General features: G+C 39.7%; 1 protein-coding gene and 1 long non-coding RNA gene across 7 annotated transcripts in view; one reads left to right on the top strand and one right to left on the bottom strand.

Annotated features, from left to right (window-relative positions):
- FOXP4 (forkhead box P4) overlaps positions 1-26,339 on the bottom strand; it is a 144,304-nt gene extending 117,965 nt beyond the window's left edge. Inside the window, exon 1 of one of the 6 annotated variants that reach the window (XM_053393117.1) lies at positions 26,117-26,339. The gene's annotated coding sequence lies outside the window, so the exon portion shown is untranslated. Of the gene's footprint in view, positions 1-25,804; positions 26,079-26,116 lie in introns of those variants that run through there. The other 5 variants (XM_053393115.1, XM_053393114.1, XM_053393111.1 and 2 more) reach the window with 5 other exon arrangements.
- LOC128416050 (uncharacterized) lies at positions 1,507-9,004 on the top strand. Its single transcript, XR_008331122.1, has 2 exons — positions 1,507-1,637; positions 8,897-9,004. It is a non-coding gene; the product is annotated as an uncharacterized LOC128416050 (long non-coding RNA).
- Positions 26,340-26,582: the final 243 nt, after the last annotated feature.

Genomic DNA, 26,582 nt, shown 5'->3' with positions numbered 1-26,582 from the left:
TAAAACAGCAAAAAAATGTTAAAAACAAACCAAAGTTTACAACAGACTAAGATACTTGGGTAAATAATAACATTTTTTCCAGGCACCAGGAACACTGCAATACATGCATCAAGTGTGCCTCTTTGGGGAGGGCATGCCATAGGCATAACGCCACTATTGAGAAGCCTCTGTCTCTTGCAGTCAAATAATGTATCTCTGATAAAGGAGGTACATGGACAAGGGCCTCAGCAGATCTGAACATGTAGGCAAGTTGGTACTGAAAGAGATGCTCCCTTCAGGCATAAGAGATGCCACAATCAACACTTTTTCATGCCTAGAGTTGTGTTTCTCTGCTTATTTTATTCTCAGCATTCAGCAAATGATCTGGATATATCTGAGGCTAAAGCTAAGTAGTTGGGAAACAAAACAGTCTTTTTCAAAAAAGATTTATTATCAAGTACTGTTGCGCTGAGAACAGTGATTTTCTAGGCCACCTTATAAAGGTTATTTCACAGAATTCTTTCTGTCCTCCAACTGCCAAGGAGAAACGTGTCACACAGGAAGCTGCCCTAAGCCTCATGGCTCATCACCCATGGCAAAACCCCAAAGTCTACATACTGCACCATACTACTTGATACTTTGAATTCCAGGGTCTGTGGAGACTTGTACACGGTGTAGAAAGGAAGGGAGCAATACCTCCTTGCCAACTGGCCAAGCCTCCCTAGGACCACTTCAGAATGCTACAACTTGGCCTTTAGATTGACTAAGCAACACTAGTGCTAGCCAGGAATGAGTTTGCACAGCTATCTGAAGGATAAAGTATTTTCTCTCACAACCCTTTACTCACATTCAGTCTTTGCTTAAACATGTGAAGAGTTGAACGATATTCCTCCCCAAGTGTGGGTAATAGGAAGTCTTTAGAAAACAGCTCTTAATCTTAAAAGGCTTAGGGTTCAGGAGGAGAAGAAGAACCTAGGATTGCTCAGAGTGGCTTTTTACCCTTTAATTAACACACAAACACATGGAAATGTGGAAAGGGATTAGAAAATAAAATCTGCAAGAGCTAAAATGAATTTAAAGCATTACAGTAAATTAGAAGAGATTTAAGGAAGCAAGGATTGGCTTAGTCCAGGTACCCCTTTTAATGGGATCACACCTATGGATGCTTTCATCTACTACTTTCATCTAGCTAAAAAGCAACTTTTTATTTTGGAGTAAGTCACTTTTGAGCCCACCCTATGCACTAATAGTGATTAAAAGAACATGACAACTTCCCTTCAATGTCCCATGCTCTTCCACTTCATACTTTTCTATAGTCTAGTGTTGCTTCTATTGTTGACATTCATTAGTGAACTCACAGTGCTAAACAATGTGAAACCCTGTCCAGATTCTGTTGCTTTCCAAGTTTTTCCTATTTCTCCAAATCCTTGACTCTGAAGAGGAGTTGAAAATAATTCTATAGCAGTTGTCTCGCTGAAGCTGGAGCCAGGGAGAAGTTGCATAGACTTACATTTCTTACAGTCTCCTTTCTCCTACGTCATAAAGAAGTGAGAATTGCAGACATTGCATTGTACAACTGGGGACTCTATTTTTGACAAAGGAAATAACATTTGAAAGTCCAGTCCAGGGGGCTAGACCGTCAAGACTATGTGCAGCAGGTAAAGTATTTACAAGATAATGAAAATTTTCACAGGTGTTGTTCAACTGGTGGGAATGAAGATGAATTAGAAAAGAATCTATGGGCTTCTAATACAGCCTAGAACAACCTTTGCATATCCACCATTTTAAGCAAACCTTAGCACTTCAATAGGGGACCACATAGTTAACAATGAGCAGGAATTGGCCTCTCCAATACAGTCACTTGCCTTCCCCTAGAAGGGCCATAGGTCAATATTCCATGTAGAAGGTCCCATGTACAATCCATGGTATCTCCAGATACAGCTAGAAAAGATTCCGCCTGAAACCCTGAAGAGCCACTGCCAGTTGATCTATAGAATACAGATCTAGACAAACCAATGATCTGACTTGATACAAGGTCACTTCCTATGTGCCTTTCATCAGAATGAGGGGGGGAAATAGCCAACTTTTAAATCCTTCCACAGTAGCAGGGTTTCTTCCGCCATTATTATCCTATATGAGATGCCAAGACTAGAATTGGAAGCCTTCATCTCTTCTGCGGAGAGGAGTGACTGGGTGAGGCAACCGGCCTGCTTTCGCTGCCTTCAGCGACTGAAAAAGTGCCAGGCGTTGGCATCCTGGTTTCACCCACTGCTTGCTTTCTGCTGAGCTCTTGAAAAGATTAAAAAAAAGAGCCCCACTCCATCTCATTAAGAAAGTAAACACAAGAGCCATCTAAGTGTCTAATTAAGCTTCTAATTAGTCCCTGCTTGTTACTAATGCAAATTAGATTACGCCGCTTAACTACAGCATGTCCACAACACCCTTGTTAATTGCGGCCTTTTGAAATTAAATTACTCCCTAATTAGCATATCAAAGCCATTGATTCGAAGCCAGGAAAGATGAGGGCAGAAGGAAGCTGAACGCCAAGTTTTGTTAATCAGGGACGACTAATTAAATAGTGACGTTGCACACACAGGGGCTCCTGCCTTACTGTTTGGGAGACTCAGGAAACCGTGTGTGTGTGTGTGTGTGTGTGTGTGACTGGGTCTAAGCGAGGGTAACAGAACCTTCCTCATTGTGCCACCCTGAAAGGTTTCAAAAAGGAGGAGGGCATAGAGAAGAGGCTACTGCTTGCCAGCACTAATCTGTTCAGAGATGGCAACTGAATTTTTAAACTTTTGTTCTGTTGCCACCGGGAAGGCTATTTCATGCTATAACGAAAAATGCTTGTTTCCAACATGACTGCTCTTATAAAAGATATCCTCAAAATATAATTGTGCATATGCAGTGCCTCTGGACTTGCGTGCAAATAACTCTAGCCAATACTTTCCTCTGTTTTTAGAATGAATCTGGTCATTCACAACTTCTGGCACCCCAAAACAACTGTAGTCCTCTATCAAACCAATTAAGGCAACCTAAGTTTACCATCAAGTTCACACCAGATGCATCTTAGGCATACACCTAAGAATGGGATTTAAAAAGCCAAAGAACATTTAAGAGTCCAGATCTGAGTTTTCCAAATTTTCCATCATATCGTATACCGTATTTTTCGCTCTATAAGATGCACCAGACCACAAGACGCACCTAGTTTTTGGAGGAGGAAAACAAGAAGAAAAAAATTCTGAATCTCAGAAGCCAGAACAGCAAGAGGGATCGCCGCACAGTGAAAGCAGCAATCCCTCTTGCTGTTCTGGCTTCTGGGATAGCTGCGCAGCCTGCATTCGCTCCATAAGACGCACACACATTTCCCCTTACTTTTTAGGAGGGAAAAAGTGAGTCTTATAGAGCAAAAAATACGGTAACCCCCCTAGTTTATTCCAGACTATACATAAAAAGTGATGCAGAACAAAAAAGGTCTTGCTTTTAATCAAGTACAAACCACAATGAGGATAGATTACCAGATTTTAGGAAAGTGATTATAACCAACAGCCCTGCAAAGAACAAAATCCTGTGGTATCTTACAGACTAACAGATGTATTGCAGTGCAAGTATTTGTGAACTAGGGTCCACTTCAATAGATACCTGAAGCATGATCCTCAACTGATGATAAGACTACGGAGGCTTGAGGGTGGGGGACGGGAGACGAGGCATGTAAATAGCAAGGCCAGAAGTGTATGAAATGCAAAGAGATATATCCTGTGACATTTCTGTGGAAAGCTCAAATGTATGTAAGATATACAGAGTGGCCTCTCTTATTCCCGAGAAAAGAGCAAGAGAACTACTAAGAACTGTCCCACCCTCACCTGTTAACTAGGGATTATTGGGGGGGCTTTTTGCAAGGTAAAAAGAGGGAGCAATCCAGAGACAGGGTAAGAAGTTGCCTAGGGTAAGACACTTTTGTGTATCCTTGGTATACATTCTGAAAGTCCAAGATGGCTGACATGCGATCTGGGGCAAAATGTACTACCCCACTGCCTCTGAAGGAATGGAGTCCCTGAATACTCTATGAAAGTGGGGGAAAGAAAAAGAGCTATGTTTCTGAAGGACAATCATTCAGACACCATTTTCTTGTTAAATATTTTCTGCATGTGCAAATTAACTTATATTCACATTAATACCAGAATATGCACAATGCAGTTTTTAAGGACTAGATATTTCTCCATTCGCTTGGCAAACCCAAGTGATAATAAATACCAATTGTCACTGCAGGTACAAGCCAGACTAAGAGTGAAATATTCAAGTGTGGCTTATAGGAAAGGATACTATGAATCTATAAACTAGATTTTTCCCATTTCAATTTTTGTATATATAAAAAATAACACCTATTTTTTGCAACCCAGGCTTGTAATCGAAATCATATAAATTGTATGACTTTTCAACAACTAAGGCTCAGAGCTATGCATGCCAACCTTGAGAATATGTACCACTGAACATGCAGGGTTTAAAGCTGTTTTTCCATAACAGTATTTTTAAAAAATGAAATTCATCCTATGCATGCATCCCACTGCTTTCAATGCTTATTTTCAATAAACATATATAGGATTTCAGGCTATCATGCAAAGGCCAAACCTACAGTGGTAAGAATTTAGTCACTAAAAATGGACCTCTTCTTCTTATTTCCCATCAACAACATTCAAACATGCACAAAAAAGTGAGAGGGCAAATGAAATTTCTAGTTTCATGTGAACAAACCCTCCATTTTATTCAGCATTAGAAAACTAAGGTGACGTGTACTGACATAAGTTATTCAAAATATGCTGGAAAATGTATTACTTGAGCATGCAGTTTTTTGTGGAATACTAAAAAGGACTTTAAAATATCTAAATGAGAACGTACTTTGAAGTTGTAAGAAGGAGCACACCATCCAATATCAACCTTGCCCACTCTAAAAAGGTTTCACTACCACACTACTACAGCTACTAAACTTAGCGCATGGTAGGGAGAGGTTGGATTGGTCTGGAAGACTGCAATCTTAAACCCTCTTGCCTAGGAGTAAGCCTCATTGAACTCAGTGGGATTTACATCAGAGTAAACAAGTATAGGGCTCTAATGTACATAAACTTGATGCATTTAAGTCACAATAGAAGTGAAAATTGAACCAATCCAGAACAAATATTGCAATATTTTTTTATCTTAAATATGCTGGGACGTACTGGGGGAGTATGCTGGGGGAGCCACTGTGGTATTTTAAATAATGTGCTTGGGTATCCTTATTCAGCCATCAAGTTCACTCAGAGGCCTGATATAAATCACAGTATTTTACAGGGTAGTTGGGAGAATAAAACGGGCAATCCCTTGGAGGAAGGGGGGGAGATCAGATGTCATCTCCACAACAGTGTTCAAAATTCGCGGGCGCCAGGTTCATTTGGCACCTGGCTATCGGCCACTTGCAACCAAGTGAAGATGCCCAGGTGTCAGGATGGTACCTGATGTCTCCAGCCCTCTGGAGATCCTTGGATCTGGACTGTTTTCACACACTAACAACGCATCCCGCAGAATCCTATCTGTTATATTTTATCTGCGCAATCACAATTAATTTCAGGAAGCAAAAAGTCTTATTGGAAAAGATGACTTTTGAGCTGTCTGGCCCCAAAATAACAACTACGCATTCCGTTTTGGTGACTGTAACCCTGGTTTAAGAAGCCATTTGGTGCCTAGCTTATATATCAGAGTTTCTAACGCTGCTCCACAATGCACTGCACTGTGAACTTCCATAACCAATAGAAGTATCAGGGTAAGCATAGGAGGCTGCAACTAAACTAACAAGCTTCTAAGGGTAGCATAAAACCAGGACAGTTGAAGCATTTTATAGTCTAAAGTTCAATTTATGCTCTGCAAGACCCACACTTAACCTGAAGTTCTATCATCATGCACAGCCCTGAGCTGTTCCACGAAGATCATCTTTGGTACAGGAGATGACCAACTAACCATGCTGTTCTGCTTAGTAGAAAAATGCATTTCAATATAGAAACCTTGAAAGCATCACTTTCCCAAAGGGCCCGGACATTTCCAAGTCAATCAGTGATGATGAAACTAAGAAGAGGGATGCATACACCTCCCAACTTTTTTCCTTTGCATAATTATAATACATGAAGCTACTGTCATAGTGCAGAAACTACTTAGCAAAATTAAGAAATCAGTAATTCAAGGGATACAGTACACACAATAGAAGCAGCTCAGTTATCACTTTATATCTAACAGACCAAGCTAGGTGGTGTTTTTATGTTCAGGTTCACAACTAACTGGAGCATAATATTGACCACGATTTAATTATGACTTGATATTCCTCCTCCTACCCCTTGATGGTTGAGAACAAGCAAGTGACAAAACACAGTCTACAGAGTGTAAATGGGTCTTGAACATTTTTGTGAGCCCTTGAAAAGATAAGCTTGAAATCAAAATAGCGAAGTGCATTGTAGGCTCAGAAATTGGTGAAAAAGTAGAAAGCCCGGCATTATTAGTGGTAGAACACATATTAGCATGCAAAATGTGCTTTGTTCAATCCCCAACTGAGCTAAATGGTCTACCCCTTAGACAATACTAGGTTCAACCAAAGGTAACCCTTGGGTAATTATTAATTATGCTCCAAAACATTTCATTTATTTGAGGTCCAAACTATTTTATGGCTTTTGCTATGCTACCATCAGGTTCTCACATTTAGGGATTTTTTTGTAGTTCCTATTAGTAATAGGCCAACCAGCTAAGGAATGGAGTCAGTGGCACATGCCTGATTTCCAACTAGTTTTATTTTTAAACTTTATGTCAATTATAGTTGGCAAATCTGTTAGCACTTTTAAGTTGCATATGCCTAAATATATTCATCCTAATAATAATAGTTTCCTACTTTCATTCTGAAAGAGGAATTGCATCGACCGCCATATTCACATAAATAAGAATTATGCCAATTACACATTAACCTGCAAAATTACTTGCTATGCAAAACTGAACTCCAGTGGAGTTTTCTTAAATGTGCATATGTTTTAATTTATAAAATTTCATTCCTTTTTGCCGAATCAGTAGCTCTGTCTGTAGGGGAAGCCATTTCTGCATGACAAGTCTATGCTCTCAGCTGCGACTGTCGTTAATCAGAAACACTACCATTTCTCAACAACAGTTGGATAAAAACAGCTATGAAAGGACCAAACTAAGCAGGGAAGCTAGGTGAGATAGCCATTAAACAGACTTGCTGGTAAGTTTATATTGTTGTCTTCCATGATTATCATTTTATATCCAGACAGATGGACAGATAGGGCAAAAAACTTTAATTTCAAAATACTTCTGTATAGTCTAATCACTAGAGGGATCCCAGTCTGAGGAAGAACACTACAGGATTGAAAACAGTAGCCGTAAGGTGAACGATACATACAAGTTTATACTCTTGCCAGGTCTGTGAGAACGCTTAAGTACCATTAACAGGAGTGGCCTTTCTAAAGCAATGGAGATTGAGGAAGTGAAAAATTTGTTCTCTACTGCTCATGCTATTCTGTTGCAATCTAAAATTTGCTCCATCCATCTATTCATGATCATGTTATAGAACTAGGGAGACATAGAGTTTGAATAACTCTGCAGTTTCAGTGTAATGCAGAAAAGAGAAAAACACTTCAAGATATAGTTTATTTAAATAATTTTTAAAGAAATAATAAAAAAAAGCTTGTGCGAATAAGTCAGTACCTTTGATTGCCAGCTTTTTGTTTAAGAAAGCAGAAAAGGGGACAAAGAGTTGAGAAGTTAATAAAGTGGGGAAAGAAGTCTATTCATATTGAAGAAGTCTGTCTCGTCTCGTGGGAAGAACCGAAATTTACAACAAAAAAATTACTTCAGCAGAGAAAAGAAGCAGGTTTAAGTGAAGGTGCTCTACGTTTTTAATTGAAAGGGAGAGTCAAATGAAATATCCAATATCCCCATTTGAAAGAGAATGAAAACCCAGCTACATTGGCAAGAAATTGCTAAAGCACTATTTTTTTTCCTGAAGTCTTCTTAGGAAGTGGAAGGAAGAGGAGGTTTCCTTTCTATACAGTATATGAAGACACCCCAAGAAAGGCGGGGGCAGAAACAAGTTTTATTCATTTATTTTATATAAGAAGAGTAAGATAATAAAAGAAAGTTTTATAATGTCACAGTTTGGAAGAAGCAGTAGAGGGGGGAGAGAGAGTGTGTTTTAAAAAAGCAGCTAAGAACAGAAGGACTAGCTCTAACCACCCGCTGCACAAGCCTCCTTCCCAACGAGATTCAATTAATTGATAACAAGAGGCATCAAATTAATTTTTCAAGGATGTTAGATTTTGATGAAGGAAAAAATCTCTCTGATTTTAATCGGGGCGGCGTTTAAAAGGCATAAATGAATATCCCTTTCTAATCATCTGAGGCGCCGAGGAAGCGCCAAGCGGTTAACGTGCAAATTCAAACCGTTTAATTAGGGGGGGCAGGGAGGAGGCAGCATGGGGAAGGAAAACAGTTTCTCTTTTAAGAAGCTTTTATGAAGAAATTGTTTTTTTATTAAAAAAAAAACCCTCTCGCCATTATGTACTTGTGCAACACGCAAAATTTCGGCTTGGGACAAAGTCAGGAGTTTTACTCTCGAATAGAGATAATTTCCCATCACAACCTAATTAAACAGAAAAGAAAATACAAAAACGGGGGGAAAATTCAACCGTGGGTGAAAAAAGAAAATGAATGGAATTGCAACTCTTAGCCACACTATGTCCTCAGTGTTTCCTGCTACTGGAAACCTACCTTACACACTTGCACATGGATAAAAGTGTGCAGGAAATAAAGGAAACACGCACAACACACAAAATTAAAGTAATGAAAGGAAGCCTCATCTCCCACCTTGATTTGCGTGTTTACATTTTTACAGGATTGCGAGGCTCTGAATGACTTTGCTGCTCTGCAAGCAGGGATTTAGCTCATGGAAAGTTCACGCGAATTCACCAACGGAAGACATCAAATACAGCTAGTTTGCATATACTGTGTCCAGTCTCCTTCATTCATAGCTTATACAAGAGAAGTCATTACCAGTCATGGGACAAATTTATACCTCAACAAGATTTTCAGATAGCAGCCCCCCCATTTTCACATTTGGTCTTACGCTTAGTAAAAGGTTTAATAAGTGAATTAAAACATACTGCCCCACCATGTAGCAAGAAAGTCAAATGTGGGGGGGGGGGTTTAGTTGTCATCTCAAGCATTAGCTACATACAGCTAATGGCTTAATCACCAATTCAGAACCAGACAAAAGCATTTCTGGGCCTACTAAGCCTGTGTGTGTGTGTGTGTGTGTGTGTGTGTGTGTGAAAGTGAAAGAGACACAGCTTTCCAGTTGTTATTTTCTTTGCTCCTAGAGACAATGAGAAGTCTGTCTGCCCAGCTACCTATAAATTGCAAGCACCAGAAATATCCACAGGTACATTGGCAATATTCTGATGAGTGATCAGCTGGGGATCCTTAATAAAGCAACTATGGCTCAGCCCACATATTCTAAGCTTCTAAGCCAGTTGCTTCTGCTGAAACTACAGTGGACGCTCAGGTTGCGAATGGGATCCGTGCGGGATGCACGTTCGCAACCCGCAGCGGCATGTCTGCGCACACGTGGGTTGCGATTCGGCGCTTCTGCACATGCGCAACCGCCGAAACCCAGAAGTAACCTGTTCCAGTACTTCGGGGTTTCGGCGGGTCCATAACTCAAAAAAACATAACCTGAAGCGTCTGTAACCCGAGGTATGACTGTATTGTCGAATAACCCCAAACATCAGATGCAAGAAGAAGCAGGCCAAGGAACAAGCTCTCATATACAAGTGTTCATTTAAACTGCTGGTTTAAATTTAAGCTGCTGGTTTAAATGAGGGAGAAGGCCTTCTCCATGATGGCCGCATGGGTTTGGAACTTTATGCCAGTGCATCTGAGACAGGCTTCCAGGCTTCAAGTTTTTCAAAAGGCTTTAAAGACATCTCTTTTCTGACTAGTCCAGTCTTGAACCGAGAGTTCCTAGTTGAGATTCCTGCATTGCAGCAGAGTTGGACTAGAATGACCCCTGGGGCCCTTCCAACTATACAATTCTATTTTTCTAGTGCTGTAAAAGTGCTTAATTGGCCAGCTGGGCATATTTATTTTTTTGTTTTTGAACACTGTATATATTTTGCAAACTTTTACAGTTGATATTTTGTAAACATTTCCTACTTCAAGCCACTGTGGAAGGGCATCGTCCAGAAAAAAATACCCTAAATAAGTAAAAATACAGTAAAATTTGAAGACCCCCCCCCACTGCAACCACACTTTTTTCGGAAGGCAAGAATCTGTCTTAAACAAGACTTTAATATATATTTTTTTTAATCATGCAGGCATGCACTACAGAATCCAAGAAGTAAAAGGTATTACCGGCAACTTGTTAGGAGTTGTGTGAATCAACTTCCCTGATTCAAGTTCTGCCCTGTTTTATGAGAGTGAAGCATACCTCAGTCATACCACCAAGGTAGCTGCTGAAATACTACCATCATTTTGTACGTACTGTCAAAGAAAGAACAAGAAGATGCAGCATAACAAGTACTCAGATACGGAAAGCCTATCCAGTGTCTTACTCTAATTAAGCCCTTTACTCAACAGAAGCAGCAGTTTGCTGTCAATGAAAAAAAAAGCAACTACTATCCTCAAGAAGATAGTGGAAATGGGCCTTGGCCCAGTCCCAAACTGCTCTATGAAAATGTTTGTTCTGTTAAAACTGTTCCTACAGATATGGTGGTTAAAACTGTTCCTACAGATATGGTGCAGCTTATCTCTTTTTTTTTTAACAATAAAGAACTAATAAATCAGAATCAGTAAGTAGTACCAGCAGCCAGGAGACAAATTCCTAAATCCTCCAGGCAAAAATGTATCCAGTGCATACATGCCTATAGTGCAAGATTATACCATTTAACTGGTGCCACCCTCAGTGCAAAGCTGTACATCTGGGAACTCTGCCTGCTTCAGTTAATTTTTCCTTACAGTTTACAAGGCTCCAAATTAGCCACTTCCTTCAACAAGAAACAGCTAAGAACTAGTTTACTAGTTTTAGAATAGGCTATTAAACAAGTAACTGAATAGCTCACATCACAAAGAGAATTACATGTAGGCACATGTTAGATATGAGCAAATCTAACTGCACATTTCCCCCCTCTAAATAAATAAATAAATGGTAGCTCTACAAAGTCAGTTGACTTGGCCAACTTCGGTGTGACGCCAGAAATAGCTGTAATAATTTCAATTTAAAACTTTCCCATATTGCTTTACCGTCACATGGACTAATAGGCGAAAGAGACTGAGAGAAAAGAAGACAAATATGCAGGTTCTTTTAGACCTAAAAATTCTTGGTCATCTTATGCTGGCTATTATGTGTAGTCCTCAGTGCCTTCCAGCTCCTGCACTCTCGATTTCACAAAATGCACAATACTAGATTTACAGCTCTGAAGAAATTGTTGCTTGCATGATCACAGGACAAGCACGGAATCGGAAGAAACAGCTGTTTCTCCGACATGTCTTAACTTTTCCTCTACAGCAGAAAGTGAATCTCTCTACCTATTCAATCACTAACCCATAGCAAGAACGCCATATGACAGCAAAATAAATACTAGTTGCATTCAGGGCTTTAATGGCAGAGTTATCGCTCCTATTGAGAACTGGAAAGAGATTCACAATCCAGCTCATCCCAGACTAACAAATCAGATTATGGTAGTCCTCTTGTGTTTATGGGTTATGTTGGAACCTCTCCTCCACCACCCACCACCTTCCCCTTCAGCTATGTCAGGGTGGAATGCTATTTCCAGATGATTAACAGAGTGATTTTGGCTTTGTTACTACTGCAACTTTCCTCACAAAGTGCAGGCAGTCTGAAGCTCTTTAGACAGTCACCTTCATTTGCACACCTTGATGTGTTCTGTTTCACATGGGGACAAAACAGTAGGGTCTGAACATGCCTGAGCTATATCCAACATGCCAAAGTTCGGGAACATAGAAATTATCAAAAGCTGAAATTTTTGCAGTTTGAAATATGGGGTTACATATTTTATTTTAGTTTTAGTTTTAATGCATACATCTTAAAAGTGGGACATGCAAGATGTCAGCATTCCATTCCCATAGTTGGCTAAATATGAATGCCGCCTAGGAGGGAAAATAATAGTTCTAGAGTAGTGCTAGATAATACACTCCTTGCAATGTTTGAGATGTTTGAGATGTTTATACCTCCGTATAAAAGTTTATCAGGCTGGTTCACGAAAATTAAGAATAGAGGAAATACAATAGTGCCTTAATGCTATTACTGGGCCAAAAAGGGAACTTTCAGTTCTAACAGGTGGGGGAAGGGGGACAGTGGCTTATTTCAGACATAAATGATTTTTGCACCAAGAGAAAAGTGCTATACCTGCACACCTCCCTGTTCCCTATTCTTGTGTACTATAATGCAAGACTTTATTAAATCTCAGTTTTCAATGGAAAACTAGGAAAATCATATCCTAGTTTTTAATCAGAGATTAAACCTGGTTTCAGGTTTCCTGGTTCTAATGTAATAGGAAACTGATTTAAACAAACCCTGGTAGTTTTTCATTAGAGTGCATAAGAGAAGTGAAAGGGAGGAAGGGCATATACAAGCGTAATGTTCATTCTCAGTCCAATGTACTATGGCTTATTAGCTAGAGATCAGCCTAAACTGGGTCAACATGACTGACTTTGATTTCATCAAGAAGGAAGCAACTAATCATAGTACTTCCAATACTGTGCTACGAATTCCATACACACAAGAACAAAATGATTGATAGACCAAAAAGTGAACTATGCGAATGAAAGATTGCTGAAATGAATTTTTTATTTTATTTGGGGTATTTCTATACAATCTTCATAGTATTTTATTCTAAGATGGTCCACAGAGTATCCAAGGAGGAAGAGGTTCAACAAAGGCAACCTGGAGACCAAGGATCAGAAATCACCCTGAGTGCCATTCTAGTCTCATCCCAGACCTTAAAATCCAAGGAAACTCTTAAAATTCATTCATCCCTAGATGACAGAACAAGTGCTCCAGCACTAAATAGCCTCAAATTGGATACATCACTGAGTGGAGGCATATAAAGATTTAAGAACACTGGAAGGAGAAGGATTTTCCTACTTCAGATTAACTAAAATTACTAGGATGACAAAACCCTTTCAAGGAAGAGATGGGTTTTAAAAAAGCTTCTCTCTCATTTCACCGATTCTTACTCTTGGGTTACCACTTTATCAGGTCCATATGTAGTATAATGCAAACTGAACCTCATTAGAAACTGTTCACACTCAACCTTGAACTTGGGTCAGGGGAGAGTACTGTACAAAAGTTTAGGCCCATTTTACATAATAAATGAAGTTACATAGTTAAGGCTTTCTTAGGGTGTACCATTTCAGGGTGCAAATGGGGTGACATCTGAATGCTTCCCACAGGGGGAGGGCTCAGTACACCAGGATAAAGAGTTTTAATCTGCTCTAAAGGGTGTTTCTCCTGATGCCATGGAGAAAATTTACCACCTGCAATCTGAAGTGGTACAGCCCAGGGAAGGATTTCCCACACAATTCCAGTGATTGTGAAAATAGGGTCTAAAAATATTGCTATTTCTCAGGAACTATGAGATTCCCTTACACACACACACACACACACACACACACACACACACAGGCTAGGTAAAATGTCACAAGCACAGAGACATCATGCTGCCATGCCACCTTTAACAGACCTAGACAGTGCTATACTTACTTTATAATATGTCATAAATAATGTGTTAACATGCCACTCCAAGAAAGAACTAGCACCACAAGCAACCCATCACCAGTTTCTGGGGCAAAGCCTATACCTCCAACCATTTACATGCCGTAACCAAGAACTACAGAATCCGACAGACATTATTCAAACAATTCCTTTCTTCAGTTTATTTTAGTGCACCGTACTTCAAACAATATATTTTCAAAGCACATGAATATGTACAGTACCTTTAAAGAAAATACACAGCCCTACAGCGCATCAGCAAGCAAAAGCAGACATTTGATTTTATGCAATAATGTGTCAAACTTTGGAACAGAACTTTCTCCATGTGGCAGCATGGGCTAGGGGAGGGAAGAAGCGCCTGGTTATTCCAAATCAGGGCAAGGCTACTATATGAAGGTTTGAGGCAGCAAAACTTAAGAATTCACATTGTACTTGGGTCCACCTTTACTCTGGACTGTGAAAATAGTGTAGAAACTCTAAACATTTTCTGCTGACACCAGAGCATGTAAACCTTTTATTTCAATAAATATTACATTATTAAGAAAAATGATAGTCAAATAGTAAGAATAGTCATGACCGGGTTTTTCTTTTTGCCCTCTTTGCAAAAAGGTCAGATGCGCTCGTACTGGTTTCATAGTACAAGGAACTACATCAGTTAACAAAACATTGAGTATGTCTCCCTTTATTCCAGATGGCTACAGAAAGTCAAGAACACACACAGAGAGAGAGAGACAGAGAGACAGACAGACAGAGAGAGACAGAGAGTTTTTAACTCTGGACATTTGCATAACTCAGAATTCAATATGCATAACAGGGAGTTTTTATCTGAAGTTCCCATCCTAGTGCAACACATGCATGTTCAAAAATGCTTTTCATTAGTTATATTTCATTCTGGCCCTATTGTTCCCTTAGAATCGATAGTCTAATAACAACCAACCCCTTCTGCCTTCCCTTGAGAAAGTCCTTTCACAACAGACAAGAGATTGCATTATTGCAGGGAGACGAAAGCAGGAGGAGAGTTGATCTAGAACTTCCCTCACCAAGTGCCTTATTTTCCACGCTTGGCCCAGTTCTGCTCTGGATTCCAAACCAACATTAGGTGGCTGCATTACCACCAATACATGCCAATCATGGACTCCACAAGAATGGTGTTGTTTCTTTTACTGGTAGTTGCCCTTTTCAGTGATCAAGTTCTACCCTGAGCAAGCTACATGGTAGAAGACACACTATAGGGCATTTCTACTAAAGAACACACCAGATATATACTTTGCACATAAACCCAGCCTTACTCCTCTGAAAATATTCATATAGTACAGTTGCCATACATCCGGAATTTCCCGGACATAGCCGGCAATCAGCTGTCAGAAACAGTGTCTGGGCAGAAATTGCTGAAATGTCTGGGGAAATCTTTACATATGGCAACCTGTGTCGGCTGTGTCGTTTTTTTGCCAATAAAAAAAATAAAAGCTCGACCTTACAGTATAGCCCGGTAAATCCTATTTGAGTATCCTGTCGTAGGCGAGATACTAATTTCTGCACTATGGTTACTTTTAAGACTTCACACTGAAATACTATGGGAAAATAAAAACAGTAGGTGCAGTCTGAAAGCGTACAAATTGAAACAAGCAGGACTCTCATTTGTAGATCATTTCTCTGAATGTGGTGATGGAGTCAAAAAATAGTTTCTATTTGCTTTTTAACAAAAGGCTGCAAATAGCAAGAATTCTGTTTAGTGTTTGTTTCAACCAAAAAAATGCTGGACAAAGTTAACCAATGGCACTCCATTATAAATTCCCCATCTCTAAAATGGGGATAATAGCCAACTGTCAAAGAGTATGTTATAAAGATCAAGAATACAGAAATTTTAAAAGCACTACAGAAATTAATAATACACAACCTGATCACAAATGTAGAACATTTCATCCATTTATAGATAGTGCAACAACTTTGTTATGAAAAATGAAAACATTAAATCTCAAAAAAACCAGAGTATTAAGTTTTAATTTCTAATTGCCTAGGGAGAGAAATGATCGTTTTTGTCCTTTCGCTATGCCAAACGTAACTCTCAGAATTACACGACCTGAAGTATGGGATACTTGAAACCAAATATTGGCCAGGCATAAAGGTAAATTTTAAGTTAGATGAACAAAACGAAAATGCTCAACATGTTTGTTATGCTGTATTATTGAAATGCCACTTTATCTGACTGAATGAATAGGGCGTAGGAGAGAAAGCGACCTCAGTGCAAAGATTTTTGGCACTCAAAATTAAAACGATGCCTCCTTCCATGAACAACATGAATGTTATGTTTACATCAGAGGCAAAAATAGGACAAGAAAAGGTCAGGGGTGAAGTTGACTGAAGTCCTGCAACTTAAATCTTTAAATCAGAACAATTGTTTTCCTTCACACCTGCAAATTCCACCTCAAGATTCTACTGCAAAAGTAACATTAACATACTTTCATCACCCAACTGCATAGTTTGGTCTAGTTAAAACACACATAAAATCTCAAAAAAGTGACTGCTTTTGATATATTTTGTAGAAAATGGTTTCTACTACAAAGGGGGGAGGGTATAAGAGAAAACTCTTCTTCTTCTTCTTCTTCTTCTTCTTCCTCCTCCTCCTCTTCCTCCTCTTCTTCTTCTTCAGTTCTCCACTCTGCTATGCCAGCCTCTCCCTTCTACTTATTGAAACAAAACCAGTCTGCAATTTTTCTTTAAGTGCGAGGGGGAAAACTGCTAAATTTTGCTTGCTAAGAAAGTATCTTGGCATTATAAACTGCCATCCACTTCAGATTAATACACCCACCCTAGTAATACACGAAGGCAGAGAAATAGAAGAAAACCAGGGCACCGTTCATTAATGAACAAATGCAACTTGCCAGAGTCCGTAGCCATAGTCTCTGTTTGGAGAAGGTACCTTGTCAAAACAAATGCCGGGCAGCTGCAAGAAACAAAGGCACAACATCTTCTAAAATAGAAGCTGGGGCTTGCCTAAAACATTGTATGTGTATGTCCAATAGTTGAACCAAGATGAATCAGAGAAGAGAGGGATGCCAACTCTCTGCATAAACTACTTGGTATCAGCATACTGTCTGGAATTGGAAAAGGTCAATAATACTGAAAAGTGACCTCCAAGAACCAAGTTGTTCTAGACTGTTAGGCTCACTGGAAGATGAAGATGTAGCTTTGTATTGTATCCTTGGCACCCCTCTATGAACTTTTTCTTGCTTTCTTGAAATGCTTCTCAGTCAACTAGCTGGGCACACAAAAAATGTTTGATGGGCGTTTAAGTCAGCCGTAAGAACCTAGTTACACCATACATGAGTGCCCCCCCCAAAAAAATAGGAAGGCAGGGAGATGTTAACAGTACTGTTTCCACTCCCTTGTCTAGGCAAAGATAATGCTGCTTCAGCCTGAGCTAGGAGGAGATAGTCATCAATTCCAACTGGCTGTTTATTGTGACGTTAAGGGCTGGCTGTAACTAATCAGATTGCAGCAAAACAACTTGCCACAAACAGTCCAGTTATGTCAATTATCTGATATTCAGCATTTCCACCTTTAATCCCACATCTGGCAAATCAGGACCTAAACCAAAAGGCGGCAGCATCCTTTCACACGTAAATCGGAAGAGCTCTGTGACCCAGACCTTCGTCCATCTGGGAAGCCATTTCTGAGAGTCCCAAGAATATCTTCAGGGCAGAAAAATGGGCAGAGCTGGGTCAAATTCAGGTCATGCCATGGAGTGCTTTCTATACAAAACCAATATAACACACTGGGTTCAAGTTTAAAAACTGCCTACTAGGTTACAAACATAAATCATTTGTAAATATTTTGGACTTAATGAATGTTGAATAACAAGAATGCAAAGAATTATCCTATAGGGTACACCAGGAAAATTAAGGTACGAAGTGTTTGACGATGCTCAAATATCACTTTGCTCCATTATACTGGCATGGTATTGCCCTTCATCTAAAAATCCAGCTGTTCCCTACCTCACTACAATGGATGAAGTCCTGCTATTTGACAGGATCTACTGCCTCTCCCATTATATACTTCTTTTTGAGTCTTTGCTGATGGCAGAAAAACAGGCTTTCTGCATCTCCTCCAATCCTTCACACACACCACAAGCAAGCTTTTTTTCACCCTGTTCATGTGGTCAAGTACCTTATTTACAGAGGCTTTTCTAAGGTGCCCAACACCAAGAAGTACACCCAACTACTTCACTGTAATTCTATTCCAAAACAGGGGTAACTGTCATTGAAATTAGATGTTACTGAAGCAATGACCCACCCAAAGCAACACAGGATGATCACAGCACAACCAAAAAGTGAACTAGACGGTCTAGGTCTTGAAACACAGGTCAACACCATCTACTTATATCAGCCTTCTGCGTAAGAGGAAACAATCACTATGTTTTATTTGAATATACCTGGGTTGTCATTTGTAAAGCTTAAAATATATGTGAACTAGAAGTGTATATAGGAAATAGACCATAGGAAAACCCTAAGTATTGCCTGAAAATACCAACTAATTCATCTACACTCTTCTTTGCCGCTTCCCATGTTTTATTTGTTTGTATGGGGCCATGGGATATGGGAGAACAGTTTTAAGCCGCTGGCCACTCCTAGATTTTTTAAAAGAGGAATGACTGGTTTTTAACTGAGCAAACTGCCTCTTCGGGGATGGGATATATTCCCCAAAACTGCTTTGTTCACTCCCGCATGTGTGAGTCATTACACAGTTTCCTTTTGACAGGATCAAACAGTGCCAGATAAATCCAGAAGCATGTTAGCTCCTATGCTGCCCTCAAGGAACACACTGTACACATGCTCCGTTGCCTAATACTGCAGAGGCACACTGGTCATTTCCCACTGTCTTCATGCAGGATGCTTTATGCTTTACCTGATAGTGCTATCCCACCCTTCTTGTGCTTATACAGGCAAGTAGGGCTCTCTTCTAAACCATACTAGCATAAATTCAGGAAGCTAAATAGATTGAAGAGAAATAGTGCCAGGATAGTGTTCATGTTAAAATATCCAGGTTCATTGGCATACAGCTGCTATATACAAATGGGCCAACGCTCCCATTCTTCAAAAAAGATACAAACTTCTCTTCCCTTATGAATTTGCGTTAAGTCAAGCTTCTCACAGAGAATCGCTTTTATTTATTTAACAAGATTTATATACCGCTTGATTGTAATAAAACCTCAAAGCGGCTTGCCAAACCTTCCGGGAAAGCCTCTCCCCACTTCGAAGTATGACTGTTTAGTTTACCCCTGTATTAACACACTTGCCTGGTAGCCATAAACAATAAGGAATTGCATGCAAGTGAGCTAATGGACTGGCAGACGATGGATGGGGCACTCCAGCAAGTAAGTTGCTGCAGGACAGAAACTGCCTCCTCTTCACCCAGTATAGATATGCAGCAGGCTGCTGGGAGAGGAGCAGAGCTCTCTGTCCCTCCTCTGCCAACCCCTGTCAGCTAATTAAAACATTTGCATGCCAGTGACTTCCATAGGTTTGTTTCCAACTCTGGTTTAGCTGCTGCCTATATGCTAATGCTTGTTCAAAGGCACCACGTGGTAAAGTTTCGCCAGTGGGGCAGAATGAGAAGCAGCGTATCAAAATGGGGCACAGTGGCTTCTCTCTCCCACTCAAGTATTTTCAATGCTTGTGGTTTTTTTTATCGATACTTAGAATTTTTATAGTGTGCTTTTATGAAGTTTGCATGCAGTTAACGTAATAATCCATCCAGAATGCCAGGATACAAAACAACCCTTAATGGGTGGCAGAAATCCTCGTCTACTGACCCATTTGTTGTTGAAAGTCCTGAAACGGATGGAAGTGTTTCAGGTAAGCGGGCAGTGAATTGATCAGATTCTGTCTCTTTGCAAGGACATGGAGGTTGGGTAACATGTGCAGGCTAGCAGATAACAAATGCTGATATTGCCATAAAGACCAAGTCAGTAGAGAACGATGTGCAATAGTGAATTTGAAAGAGTCAGATTCACAATGCTAACTAACACCTTGTCCAGGAAACTCTACTGACCTGATGAGATACTTACATTGCAAAGTTTTCAATAACCGTCCTCTATACAGACAACCTCTGTTCACCAGACACAGCAGGGTTTTTATAAAACAAAACGAGACTCCAGGTTTTCCCAATGAATCCCCACACTATGGATCTTGGCTTAAATTACCTTATGTATACAAATGTGCAAGTGCACTTGTACTTTTTAATATATCCTCCTTCCTAGTTCAGCTTTTTAACCCTTTCCTAAAATCAGGATCTCTGTGGAAAATATATTAACGGATAGAAATTCAATAATCAACTGAACCATCAGTTCAAACGTGCGCACACATATATACACTGTTATAAGACAAATTGAAACTGAATTCTGGAAATGTTCTATCTACTGCATTCCCCCCTGTATTGCTTCAAAACCCTTTTCACGTAAGACAAGCAGATTTTTCAAAGAAAACAAAAACTGTTTTAAATTCCATGTGCAAACTGCACACACTAGGACTGAAACTCCAGTGTGGGTAGAAGAACAAAGTCAAATGTGAAAATAGTATTTTTAACTTAAAAACAAAATAAACATTTCAAAAGCCTCCCTCTCGACTACCAAGAAAAAAATGTTTATGTCCAGTGAAGGAGCTTCTGAGACAAAGCAGCACAATGAATTAATAGAGAAATGTATTAATGTGTCTATTTGATACAGAGGCAGAAAAATTAACAGAACAAATCAACAAATGGAAGTGAATGAAATCTAAGTTTGTGGCACGGATGCCAATTTCAAAGTTTATATAATAGTAAAACTGCATTCAAAATTTGAAAATGTATTATTTTGTTAATCATATCTCCTATCACACACCTCCCAGGTACAGATTTCCCTCATATAATTTAAGTCATCACTCTTTTCCTATCAACAACAATTCTGAAGGTGTGTTTTAACCTGCCATGTGGCAATTACTCCCAGTGTAAGGAGGAAATCACTCAGCCCTGGAGGCAAGTGAATTAGCCAAGTTTGAAAGGTGGCATCCTGTTCTATGCAACAGCACAACAATGCCAAATTGAAAATAATTAAATCAAAACGGGCATCAGTGGGACTTGTTTTGAAGTTGTTGTCTTTAAATCATGTTAAAGATCTTTTATTGCCCTCTCTTAAGACAACTGGGATAAAACAATATATTTTTGCAGGCAAAAGCAAGTTCCTCCATAAGGAAGCAATAAGAGAGCCTTTTTCTACCCTGAAGGCCAAACCATACACAAGCAGAGTTTGATTATAACGGCTGATAACGAATTTCTTGCAGGATCTCAGTGCCAAGAACCTGTGTAACAATATGTTGTCTTCCTGAAGCACAGGGCACAGATGAGTAGCTTTATATGATGTTATCCCCTAACCTTTTTTTAGAGTGAATGCCTTTTCTAGAAACAAACACCTGCTACCAGTAAAGAAGGACTTTGGTGAACAAATGACTTCTCTCTCCGCTTCAACTTTCAGGGAAAATCACTGATTGGAAGTGCGAAGCGGAGGTGGAAAGCTCTTTACTAAATGGTGCCAAGCTATAAAATTTACATTCTAAGGGAAGGGGAACACATATATGCTCATCTTTTCTGTGAAATCCATCTCTCCCCCCTCTAGTTTTAAGGTGCAGGTTCAGAATTCTGTCTCTCTCCAGTTCTCACACAGGCACACGCTTTATCACAGCAGTCCTAACCATGGTTACTTGGAAGTAAGTCCCATTGAACTTAGTGAGATTTATTTCTGGGTGAATTGCACTGTATGTCACTTTAAAAAGCAAAACAGTATATTTTCTTCCTTCAACTTCGATCTCCCCCCACATGCAACAGAAACATTTCAGCCATCACCCCCTCCCTTCCCCATTTCAGCCCCACAGCGAGACACACACAAACATTATCAGATTCAAAAGCATCCCCTCTGCCATAAGAAAAGAAAAGCTCTTAGGCTTCTTTGGGCAAAAACTTCACAACTGACTGCACATAGTTCCCGGCTTGGTTATTAGAAAAGAAAAAGAGAAAGCGCCTGAAGTGGTTATTTTATTTGCTCTTTGTTTTATAGATTTCCCCCCTTTCTTCTTAAAGAAACCCTCCTTTCTATAAAGAGAATCTGAATTAGAGATCCACCAGATTTTTTGCTATTATTGATTGTACTCTTAATAAATAAAAGAGCAATCAAAATGTTAATATAATAAGAAAATATGCAGTGTAAATTGAATGAACTATTCACTCCAAATTATTTTCTCAATTATTACATCCTTTAGTCCTGCATGCAAACAAAAAAACTTTTCTTATTATAATCCTAAACTGTGACATTAGAGTATCAGATGAACTTGACGACTTCATGGTCTAGAAAGTTACCAGTCCGGGAAGAAAGAAATTCCATGCCTATTTACCCAGCTTTCCTTACAATATTACACAATGGAGCTGTGAAAAGGCAGCCTACTGTATGTATCTTACTCTGCAAGAAGGTTTTTGCCTAACACCAGTGCTTAGTGCCTGTGGGACTGGAGTACTCCCCCCCCCCCTTTTAATCTTGGCTAAAAAAGAATATAAAAATGGATGGGAGAGAAGGTTTTTGATCATATATTTCCATGCCAAAATACTCAAATTAATCATATAAGATAGCACTTTGCTAGAGAAACATTTTTCCTTTTCATTATGTTTGTAGTTTTAAAATATAACTAATCACTTGCATCAATTGTAACTAAATAGATGTTCTCCCCACTCAAAATTTAAATGTTTACAATCTATGCACATACGCATAAGCATTAAGTTTTGAAGATCTGTTTAAACTTCCAAGAACTTTATATAAAATCAATTCAAAAATACAGGAAACACAGGGGCTCAGCGATTTACTCCACTTCAATGTGCACCCATTTCTGAGGGGGAGAAAATAAAGGAACAAAGATTTGGAATCAGAACCAACTGACACACACACACCCCACCAGACCTGGTTTGCACAAAAAATTATGAATCTGGTCTTGACCATCTTTCTTAGTTTAAATCTGATTGGTTTTTTTTAAACTTGAGAGGGGAAGGGGGTTAAATATTTTAAATCATGTTATACAAGCATCACTCACCTGCAATATATGCTCTCAGTTTAAAGTACAATTAACAGAAACTAAGAAATGTTAAATAGGTGTAAAAATGGTTTAGGATCCTGGATGCTATTGCAGGCAGCATACACAACTCACAGGGCCCAGTGCCTAAGGAAGTAACACACTGTGACAATTTGACAGAAAATGGCCTGTGAGCAACACAAGCCCCTTCTTGTGTAAATGTTTTAACATGTAGTAATATATCTGTAGAATACTATACTATTTCTGTTGTTGATTATACCCACCTTTTAACACAATGTAATAATTCTTTTTTATTGTACACCCCACAGCTTTTCTGAAAGCATTAAACTGAAGTTATAAGCCATTGCTAAAAACTGGAGTAAATTTTTGTCTCCAAAGAAACACTATTTCGGACTGAGCACTTGATTGAAGTCAGCAATGGACCCTGGAATGGGATCTGTAGTGAAATTCCTTAGGGCTAAATTAAGAAGAGACAAATCTCACTATGAGTTTGTCAAATGCATTCCTTGTAATACTGCGCTTCAAAAGATCTTTTAGAGTCTAAGTGTCTCTAATGAATTAGTATACCTATTCTCATCCATTCGAAGTTTATTTTGAACTTGAGGAGAGATGATTAAATGATTTCATTTTTTAAATACCAAATTCAATGGGAGTTTTTGTTTCAGAACACATACCAAAAAATGGTCTGCCAAAATAAAACAATTTTTAACACTCCCCCCATATTTGAACTCATCTGCGTTACGTAGCATTCAGAACTTTATCACTTATGAAAATTTATAAAAGAACCAAGATCCGTAACTTTATTAATTATTCTGCTGTGTCAATGGTGATGAAAATGATGACAGAAATGGAGCATTATCTTCATAGACCCATGTCAACTACAAGTTTTAAAATACATTTTACTTGAAACTTCTCAGCTGCCCAAGAAAGGCTGATAATGAATTTGCTCCCTTTCTCTTAATGACTGACTAATGCTCACAAAACTATGATACACCTACTAGAAGACCCAGTCCCAACTCACAATCACAGCAAAATATCTACTGAGCTCCTTTTTTAAAAAAATAATATGTTGATGTTTTAGGTTGTTTAAGATTTGTGCTTTTAAAAAGTTCTCTCAGTTAGGAGAAACCTATACAGATAAACCAAGAACATCACTTCTAAGCTCCTAAGTCTGAATATAAATTTTCCCCTTTCAAGTTTCAATCACCGTGGCATTTAAATTATATATATTTGCACCATTTCCCACTTATATACATATTTATATAGGTTATATAAAAATTTATATAGGTCCTCCCCCCTCTTTTTAGGGAGCACTGGGATGGCATCACATTGTATTATAGTGAACAGTGTATACGATCATTTCTCTGCTAATTTTAGTTCAAGTTTGCTGCTCTAAGGGATATTAGAAACATTTCTAATTCAGAGGTGGCATTTAAAGGTGGGAGTAGAAGACTAACCGACAAGAAGCTGAGGAGACAGACTGAAAGACTGATTGGGCCAAAAACATTACCTGACAGCAATAAATACATTTTGTGCATTTAAGAAATATATAAAACAAGGAAGATCAAGCTCGTTTAAGAATGTAGATGATAAAGTGAACTACTGTAACAACAGAGTATATTTATTGCTACCTTCCCAGCAGGAAATAATAATTTAAAGAGCCATTAAAAGTTTTTTTTTTTTAGTCTTGTTATTTAGAATAAAGCAAATTTAAATTTCAGCCACCGTATAAAAACCAGTAAGAAATAAGGGGAATTCAGGATTTATGAAATATTTTTCTAGCATCTCTACCACCTCAAAGTTTTATTACCCTAAAGAATAGACCTAAGCCAGAGAGCCGATCTTTTCGCTAGACAAAAAACTTTCCTATCCGTTGCCAACTTGTTTGCCAGGAAAAAGTTATTTCAGAGTGGGGAAGACAAGAAATTCTGCTATCCCAATTCAGGATCTCACCCCCACTCTAAATGTGTACTCAAGAAGACCATAAATGTGAGTGCCTTTGAGCCTATCCATCCTGTCAATCACAATAAATTGTAATTCAAAGACACACTTACAGGACTGATTGATCTGCAGAAACCCCAAAGCGGTTTTGCAACATCTACTCCCCACCCCTCTTCACATTCACAAAACAGAGGAACAAAAACAAAAAAATCCACTCACTGCCTGCTCCTTCCTTCATTTTTCCCTATAAGCAAGAACCTCTTATCCCTGCCTCCCATCCTCACAGCTCCCCCCATGAACAAAGAGGAAAGCTTTCCAACACCCCAACTAGCCTCACATATCCGATTCCTTTGGTTTCCATGCCACCCTCTGTAAATCCCAGCTGAAAAGTTATTTCCACCAGCACCTCTCTTTGTCTGGAGTGCTCCGGTTTCCGGGTACCCCGAACTTTCACGCGTCTCTTTTATCAAAAGGCACAGATAAATTAAACTGAGAGGAGGCTGCCCTCGCCAAGTAGTTTTGCTATATATATATATATATTTTCCACATACACACCCTAACATCCTTGAGGTTGCAGTCTCAAAGGGAGAAAGAGAGTAAGGAAGGATGCGGGAAAGGGGGGTTAGGGAGAAGGGAAGGAATCAACAAAGCATAAATCTCAGCCTCCTCCACACACCTGCTTTTTCCAAAACACCTGGGGGGCAGGCGCAACAGACCGGCCAGTTTATCAACTTTAAGTCGTTCCTGGTCGCAAATATTCAAGGCAAAGTGTATATATATATATCTTTAAAGCAGAAGAGTGCGCGCGGCGGGGTGGGGGGGGTGTAGAGAGAAAGAGGAAGGAACTACTGTATGGATTAAAAACTAAACTAGCACTGAAAGTTTAAGAGGAGGGGGGAGGGGAGGGTTGTTGTTGTTGCTGCTGCTGCTGCTGCTGCTGCTACTGTTAAAAGATCCCACCAACCTGTTTCGATCTACAGCGCCTGGAATCGGGTCTCAACTTTTAACACCCCCCACTTGGAGCATGTGGCTGCCTCTTTGCTGCTGCTGCTGCCGCCGCCGCTGCTACCGCCGTTGCCGCCGCCGCCTCGTCCAGCTTCGTCCCTTGCGGAGCAGAAATGCCTCCAGCTCCCAGCAGCCCGAGGTTTCCCCAAAGTTAAACACCTCGGAGACAAAGAGAGAGAGACAGAGAAAGAGAGAGAGAAAGAGAGAGGGAGAAGCAAGCCGACAGAGAGGGAGAAGAGAAAGCACTAACACAGTTCAGGCATGATCATACTTTTCTCCTGCCAAAGGCTTTGCCGCTTTCTTCTCTTATTGTATTCGGGGGGGGGGGTCCTGTTTCTTCTTCCTTCACCCCTTTCTCCTGTTCCGTTTTCCTCAATGGAAGTCTCAGAGGCGGGCGGGGGGGAGGGGGGAGTCAATCTATGTCTCGGGTCCCTCCTCTCTCTGTCCCATTCAGATGTGGAGATCAGCCTCTAATCACAGGGGTTGTGTCTGTACTGGAGATGTGACTTGAGAGCTGGGAAGGGAGGGGAGGGGGGAAAGAGAGAGAGAGAGAGAGTTACTTCCAGTTCTACCATAATCCATCTAAAGCAGGTGCAGCTCTTTTCCAAGCCCACAGGTCCTGAATGGAAAAGGAAGCCACGGGCGAGGAGCGCGGAGGAGAGGGGAAGGAAAGGTTTTTTTGAATCGAGGCGAGCAAAAGGAAGCGAGGCCCCTCTCTCAAGTCACTTTTTGGGGCC

Source organism: Podarcis raffonei, chromosome 6 (assembly GCF_027172205.1).
Source record: "Podarcis raffonei isolate rPodRaf1 chromosome 6, rPodRaf1.pri, whole genome shotgun sequence".
NCBI lineage: Eukaryota > Metazoa > Chordata > Lepidosauria > Squamata > Lacertidae > Podarcis > Podarcis raffonei.
Note: the sequence above shows the minus strand (reverse complement) of the source record. Positions and strands in the feature narration are given on the sequence as shown.